Below are 8,992 nucleotides of genomic sequence, written 5' to 3' on the forward strand. Positions count from 1 at the left end.
GATGAACCGAAGGTTGAAGAGTCTAAGAAGGAACCGAAGGCAGAAGGTGATTCTAGAGTAAGTTGTTACTATTGTGGTGGAAAGAACCACTATGCAAAGGATTGTGTCCTTAAAAAGATGGCTGAAAAGGATGAGGAAGCTTTGCTGCAGAAAAAGCTTGATGAGATAAGGAAGAAGAAATCTACCGCTAACCCTTCTATGAACACTCTAATTGTGCAGGGTTCGGTTGCTGATGACGAGTTCGGTAGCGTGGAAGTTTGGTCAACCGACTCTGAAGACGATGAAGTGAGGAAGCCTTCTCATGGAAAGGCCTGTGTGGCTAAAGAAGAAAGCAGTGGAGGAAGGTGTTTGATGGTGTCCGACATATCTCAGATGAGGGGATACAACACTGATGGTGGGAGTAATGAACCGAAGGAGCAACAGGATATGTGCTTTACAGCAAAGCCGCTCAGCGTGCAGTTCAACGAGCTCGACGAACTGATCAAGAAGGTACAATCCATCTTTGTCTCATTTAAAGTCCCACAAAGCTCATATGAAAAAGAACTAAAAAGTGTTAATTCAAGAATCTCTCATCTAGATAGTAGTTTAACTCAAACTCGAGTCACCAATTCTAACCTAACTGACCAATTAAGCAGGGTGTCTTCGAAGAGTGAGGAACGGCGCATGTGGATTGAACTAAAGGAGTCGAAATTAATCAAAACAAAAGATGAAAACATTTATTTACAGAGAGACAATTTAAAGTTGTTGAAACAGCGAAATGTTTTTTTTTAATTGCCAAACGTCTTTACACTAATATTACTCAGCTTCATTTGGATTGTGAAATAGGACAAAAGATTCATCGCATGATTTTACCCTTCCTTGAATTTAAGGAGGATGAAATTGATGCTGAAGCGTATAATTGTGAGAGTGTTATTTCATCCGAGGATGTTAATCCGACGTACATGTATGTACTGGACAAAATAGAATCTTTCATTAAATCCAAGGACCATAAGGACATGCTTAAAAACCTTTTGGATGAAAATGATAAACTGAAACTGAGAACCGAAACCATACAAAAATTTGATTCTTTAAACGCCAACTTGAGCTCAGAAAATAAAATTGATGTTGAAAATGCATCTGAGCTTAATGAGGACGATAATATGAGTGAAATTTCTGTAGAGGACACGGTTGACTGCTCAGAATTTGTAAAAAGCGAACCCGAAAACCAAAAGAATCTAATTTCAGAAAATTCAGTAGAGTTCGCTCGTTTGTCCCAACAAAAGTCCCCGATTCTTGCAGAGAAGGCCGTAGTATATCAAAAGGTTAGAACCACTCCAAATCAGGTATACAAGGTCACAGGCGTAACCGAACATCAGACTGCTGAACTCACAGCTATTGTAAACGAAGACAATGCTGATGGCTGCGATGAGTTCTTCTGGTCAGCTCCAATCGATAATGTTGATGAAACAGTAGGTTTGTCTGAAAGGACCTCATGGAAAAGCAAAGGGAGATACGTACCAGAACCCTTGAATAAACCTGATAACTTCGATGTGCCAAGCACAAGCGGTACGAAAGACATTCCTCAAGAAAAAGGAATTCCAGCAAAAGAAGTCACAACTTCAAGTGAAACTTCCTCAGTTCAGAGTGAACCAGCCATAGAAAAACCGAAACCGAAAGCTAATATCCATCATCAACCGAAGCAGATGAGAAATCAGAAACGTCAAAGGAATCAGAGATACAGGAAGAATCTCTCTGAAAGAAAACAGTTCTGGCAATCCCAGAATGCTTATTTCTCTCATCAAGACAAGAACCTAAAGTCTGAGAAAAATCCTATCGAATCGCAAGAGAGACACAACAACCGAAAGCAGAGGTTCGGTTCGGAGAAAAACATCAACCGAAAGCAGAGGTTCGGTTTAGAAAATGATTTCAACCGAAAGCAGAAGTTCGGCTCAGAGAACTACACCAACCGAAAGCAAAGGTTCGGTTCAGGAATCAAAAGAGATCAAAGCTCTAAGGTAAGTCCCACCAATGATCAAAAGCAAAAAGGTCACCTAGAGTCTCCAGCCAAGAAGTCATCTCAATCTAAGCTCTCTCATTCTATTTAATCTAATTCTGCTAATTCTTCCAACTCTTCTTCACCTCATTCTAAATCCCATTCTGCTCTTTCTTAAAAATATCAATCATCAGCAGAACAAAAGGGAAAACAGAAGGTTTCAGCGTCTGAACCAGAGTCAAAACCAAAAGAACCAAATCCTAATAAAATTAAAGTTTTTACCATCAAAAAGAAAGATGAAACAACTCTAATTAAACGAACATATTTTGTTGACATCTCTCTTACTATTCCTGTTCCTGTGAAAGGCTCACGAGGACCCAAGAAACTTTGGGTTCCTAAATCTACTTAATTTTTGCAGGTTATCAGTGACGAGCAGTTTGACGAAGAATGGTACATTGATAGTGGTTGCTCACGTCACATGACAGGAAGGAAGGAAGAGCTAAGGGAATACAAGTCTCTTTCAAATGGTGGAAACGTCAAATTTGGAAACAACTCCTTCGGCACCATAAAAGGATATGGAATGATTACTAACGGTGATTTCACGATAAGGAAGGTTGCATACGTGGAAGGGCTACAACACAACCTCATCAGTGTATCTCAGCTTGTTGGAGGTACCGGTCTCAAAGTCTCGTTCGATGATGAGGGTTCTGAAATAATTGAGAAGAAGACGAAAAGAGTTATTCTCAAATCTGAACGCAAAGGTTAAATGTTTCCTCTAAACCTCAAACCCATCAAAGGAAACCCAGCTATCTGCTTGTTATCAAAAGCGCAATCTGACGAAAGCTGGCTGTGGCACCGAAGGCTCTCTCATCTTAACTTTAAGGACATCAACAAACTTGTCACTGGAGGTCACGTTCGAGGTCTTCCACTGCTCAAGTTCGATAGAGACCATCTGTGTGCTGCATGTGAAATGGGGAAGCAGAGTCGTCAAAGTCACCCATCTATAATAAACACTAAAGTTGTTGAACCACTTGAATTACTTCATATTGATTTGTGTGGTCCTTCATCTATCGAAAGCATCGGTGGTAGCAAGTATATTCTTGTTATTGTTGATGACTTTTTGCGTTTTACATGGGTGTTCTTTCTGAAGCTTAAATCTGAAGCGACTCCTAAGCTAAAGGTGTTCATCAAGCAGATTGAAGTACAGCTGAAAAAGGTCGTTCGCAACATCAGGAGCGACAATGGTCTGGAATTCAAAAATAGAGAATTCGAAGAATTCCTGGCGGAAAAGGGAATTAGTCACAACTTCTCAGCTCCCTACACTCCTCAACAAAACAGGATTGTCGAAAGACGAAACCGATCTTTGTGTGAAGCCACCCGAACCATGCTAAGTTTCGCTTCCTTACCTCTTTATTTTTGGGCTGATGCTATTTCTGCTGCTTGTTTTACACAGAACAGGTCATATCTCAACAAGCGATTCTCGCTCACTCCTTATGAGATTCTCAACAACAGGAAGCCCAATGTGAAGTTTTTCCATGTGTTCGGTTCTAGGTGTTTCATTTTCAATTCCAAAGAACACCGAAACAAGTTTGATGTCAAAGCCGACGAAGGGATATTTCTGGGATATTCTCTCACTTCTAAGGCGTACAGGGTATTAAACAAGCGTTCGAGGAAAATCGAAGAAACTTACTACGTGACTTTTGATGATAGCTATGTCAAAAAGCTAAAGGCCAATGAAGACACAGCTGGGGAAATCTTTCCTCAAACTGGCCAAGTCACAGTCTCGATCGCTAATCTATTCGAGAAGTTCATGGAGCTCTTTGATGAACCAGAGAAAGCCACTCTATCAGAAGCAGGCGCAGCAGACAACAAGGTAGATCACATGAAGCAAGTTGTTGAAGACGCTGCAAGAAGAATGAATGAAGGAGAATCAAGTTCTGACGAACCTCCATCACATAATACTTCAATCGAGGGGGAGGATCAACCATCGTCAACTCAGCCGACCTCACAAGTTGAGGGGGAGCCAAGCACTTTGCCAACCGAAAGCACTTCACCAACCGAAAGTGCCATACCATCCGAAGGTGCATCAACGCCTGAAAGCTCCACACCTCAAGAAACCTCTAAAGCTCAAAACATTCCTGAAAGCTCATCTATCGAGGGGGAGCATGCTGACATGTCTTACGACTATGAAAGCCAGTCCGAACCAGAAGAAATGATAAACGCTGAATTAGATCCAACCTTTGATCCAAACTACCCTCCTCTCACCAAATGGACCAGGGATCATCCTATTTCTCAAGTTGTTGGTGATGTATCTGAAAAAGTTCTGACTCGATCACAACTCAAGGCAAAACAGACTTCCTTGTTTTCTAAAGTCGAATTCTGCATGTTTAACTCATTCGTATCAAAATTTGAACCAAAGACAGTTAATACTGCTCTTGATCACTCCGATTGGGTTCAAGCTATGCAAGATGAACTGAACGAATTCGAGAGGAACGAAGTCTGGCGTCTTATTCCAACTCCTCCCGATGCCTCGGTTGTTGGTCTTAAATGGGTCTTTAGGAACAAAATGGACAAGGAAGGAAACGTAATTCGTAACAAAGCTCGTCTGGTCGTGAAAGGCTACTGTCAGGAGGAAGGGATTGATTATGAAGAAACGTTCGCTCCCGTAGCTAGGCTGGAATCTGTAAGAATATTTCTAGCCTATGCTGCCCACAAAAACTTTGAGGTTTACCAAATGGACGTCAAGTGTGCATTCCTCAATGGTGAACTCGAAGAAACTGTGTATGTGGAGCAACCTCCTGGCTTTGTAAATGAAAGGTATCCTAATCATTGTTATATTTTGGATAAAGCCGTGTATGGACTGAAACAAGCTCCGAGAGCCTGGTATGAAACGCTGACTAAATTTTTAAAGATGTCCAAATTCAAGCAAGGTTCGGTTGACCCAACCTTCTTTCGCAAGAAGGAAGGTAACCACCTTATGATCGTTCAAATTTATGTCGATGATATCATCTTTGGCTCCACGAATCCTAGCCTAACAGCTGAATTCAGAAAGCTGATGGAGACTAAATTTGAAATGAGCTCAATGGGTCCTATTAACTTTTTCCTTGGTTTAAATATTAGACAGGGACCCGAAGGCATCTTTATCAATCAAGAAGCTTACACGAAGACTCTCCTAGCAAAGTTTGGCATGATGGGAGATTCCAAAGTCAAAGTTCCAATGGCGTTCGGCACCAAGTTCACCCCATCCCTGGACAAACCGGCTGTTGATATTACGCTTTATCGATAGATGATAGGCTCATTAATGTATCTCACTGCTAGCAGGCCTGACATAATGTTTTCTGTTTGTTACTGTGCTCGATTTCAGGCAAATCCACGCGAACCTCACATGCTTGCAGTGAAGAACATTCTACGCTATCTCAAGCGAACCACCTCTCTAGGTCTATGGTATCCTTCCAACTCAGGCTTCTTCGTTCAAGCCTATTCAGATGCGGACCTTGGAGGTTGTGGACTCGACAGAAAAAGCACAACTGGTGGCTGCCAATTCCTTGACGGGAAATTGGTTAGCTGGCAGTCAAAGAAACAAACGTGTGTGTCTTTGTCCACTGCAGAAGCTGAATACATTGCAGCTGCATCCTGCACCTCTCAAGTGATTTGGATCCAGAGTCAACTCAGAGACTATGGACTCAATATGAAAAAGATCCCACTATATTGCGACTCTGAAAGTGCAATTAGGATCTGTCATAACCCAGTGCAACACTCCAAAACCAAACACATAGCACTGAGGTATCACTTCATCAAAGATCATGTGGAAGATGGAAATGTTGAAGTATACTTTGTTAGAACCACTGATCAACTGGCTGATGTCTTTACCAAAGCTCTTCCCGAAGCCTCATTCAACAAAATTCTACAAGGGCTAGGTATGATGGAATCAGAATCAGTACCACAAACTACCTCTCGATCTCAAACGTAAGAAGCGAAATTGACCGAACGTTCGGGTTCGGTTGCATTATTTGCACTCGCTCATCATTTCAAAGGTAGTTTTCTTGGTTGTAAATTTCTTGTACAAAGTTGTTTATCTATTCGTCTAAAGTATTACCTACTTGAATGTCAAAATTCCTTGGTTTCTAAAAATTTTTCAAAACCGTAACCTACCGAAGGTTCGGGTTCGGTTTTTCAAAAATTTTCAAAACCGAAACCTACCGAACGCTCGGGTTCGGTTTTCCAAAATTTTTCAAAACCGAAACCAACCGAACGCTCGGGTTTGGTTTTCCAAAATTTTTCAAAACCGAAACCAACCGAACGCTCGGGTTCGGTTTTCCAAAATTTTTCAAAACCGAAACCAACAGAACGCTCGGGTTCAGTTTTTCAAAATTTTTCAAAACTGAAACCAACCGAACGGTCGGGTTCGGTTTTTCAGAATTTTTCTCAACCGACACCAACCGAACGCTCGGGTTCGGTTCCTAATTTTTCCAAAGTTTTTTTTTAACTCCTTTTAATTTCTTTCTGAATCTTATTTTTTTTACTTTGTTATTTTTAATTTTTTTTTATATATATCCAAAATTCCAAAAATATTTTGTTCTTTATTTACTTTTTAGTCTTTCATCTTATATGAGTGTTCGTTCGATTATGGGAAATTTTTTTTTAATAAATTACTTAAGTGTCCCTAGAAGCATGTTGCTGTATGCGACCAAAGTCTCATCAGATTTTGAATAACAGCCTTAATGACTTGGTATACACAAACCTTGTCTTCCCAATTAGGCTATCACATTTATTCTAATCAAGAGCTACCTAACTCTCTTCTCACATGAGATAAGAGGTTTCTACTTGGTCCTTCGTTTATAGCAGAGGTAATTTGATTTCTCACACCATCTCCATTACTTTCTCCATTACATTCGTTTCATCAATGTAACCCTTGAGACTCTCAGAAATTACCACTGAGGTTTATGGTTACTCAAAATCTGTGTTTATGATCTTAGTTTCGTGCCACTACGAGCTGAGTGAAACCCAAAATTCAATACCAAATCTGAATTGACGGTGAACAATTAATTTGATCAAGTTTTCACTAATGAATTGACGGTCGTATCCTCATGAAATCTCAAGTTTTTTTTGTGTGATTCCTATGAAATTGTTACACACCATAATATTTCTTCCCTTGGGATCCAATTTTAATTTTTTTTGTTAAGATTTCTATTTACCAGTCACTTTAACATTATTTCATGCCTACTTGTTCAATAGACTACACCGGTCTCACAAGTACTTTGTTCACTTTCTATCTTATTTCAAGATTAGAACTGTTGAATCAAAGCTAAAGCCACCCTAAGGAGCCTAATTAAAAGAAGCCTTTCAACACTTCTTAATAAGTGTTTGATCGTTATTCAACGGGAAACCACACTAACACTTTCAGGTCTCTCTTGACTTTGAAGGAAGAGATTCGTGCCCGGGATCATTTGTTTCGTGTCATTATTGACATCACATTTATTTCTAAAAAGATTTGCTTTATTTCTTTTCTTTTTACACCCTTAGCACGAAAATCTATGAGTTTCCAAATTCTAGTACTAATAATTACAGGCTGTTTTACTGAATTGGTGGTTAATTAAAAGACGTGGTCAAAATTAATCCACGTGGGCGTATCATTCAAAAGATGCCGTTACAAGGATAAGATGAAGGGTTGCTGACTCAGGCGGGAGTCTAATGGATTGAATTTCAAACGGCGGTAAATCGGGGACGCATGCGAAAATGAAACTTCCATTCTTTAACTGACACTGTCGACGCGTGTGCGAATTTGAAGCGATTCCAATCTAGCACATAAAGGCGCGTGTGGATTTGAAACGGTTTCTTCAGAAACGACGCTTGTTGGGCGGCGTGTTACAAGGAATCTGACATTCTCTCTCATGGTGATCATCGCATTCCTTAACTGTCACGCATCAGTTAAATTCCGGAGAAAACCTTTCGTATTTCGATAGAAGATTTGAACAAATTTTTCTCTCTCCTGCAAACAACTATAAAAGGCGACCTCATCTCCCTTTTACCTCTTTACCGCATCCAAATTTCCAAGAGAGCAAAAATTCCCTGAAAACCTAACTGTTCATCATCTTCTTCCCCACTTCAACAATGGCAGAATCATCGTCAGTTCACGCTACTTCCCACATCCTTCCCATTCGCCCTCAACAGTGTTTGGTGATCGATTTAACCCCTCAGGCGTACGATTCCTACATGTTCCCGATTATCGAGTGCCTGAAGTATTCCCCTATCGCTCCTGCACTTTCACGGGTGGAAACAGTGCCCATGGTGATATTATCGCAGATCTATGCGACTGCACATTATGACAAAGCAGTCGATAGAATCTTCTTCAAGGTTGCTAATCACAAAGCCTCGATTTCCAGGAAACGATTTGGCTCATTGCTTGGGTTTGCTGCTGACCTTTCAAGGGTTAATCCGGAGACAATTCCATTGGGCCATCTCTACAATATGTTTTATAATATGGGGTACACGGAGGTGCTCACCTCTGTCGCGAAGTTCAAAAAGTCATGTTTGCCGCCACAGTGGAACGGTATGTTCACTGTCCTCTTCAAGGGTCTTTCAGAACGGAGCTCAGGTTCAGACGGCTCCAGTCGGCTCTTTCTCTCTATCATGTACGGGGTTTACAACGGAGTCAATCTTGATTATGGGTTGGTTCTCTGGCAACAACTCATCCAGAGTTTATCCTCCTCTTCACGACATTCTGAGGTGTCGTATGCTAGGTTCTGGACCATCGTTACTAAATGGGCGATGGATAAGCACGATGTTCCTACTGTTGCCGGTGCATCGATGTCTTCGATTGGTACATTCCATACCACGAAGATTATCGTCTCAGATGCATCGAGGTTCTCTTTCATTGGCTCCATCCCGGAGACCATGTACGGTGATGTTCCAGGTAACAGTAGGATCATCCGGACTATCAAGGAGTTTAAGCAGTCTGGACCGAGGGAGCTCACACAGGAGATGCTCAAGTCTATACATGATGCCGATAAGCCTGTTTCA

Source organism: Lactuca serriola, chromosome 4, assembly GCF_051521515.1.
Source record: "Lactuca serriola cultivar US96UC23 chromosome 4, Lser_US96UC23_V15, whole genome shotgun sequence".
In the NCBI taxonomy this organism is placed as follows: Eukaryota; Viridiplantae; Streptophyta; class Magnoliopsida; order Asterales; family Asteraceae; genus Lactuca; species Lactuca serriola.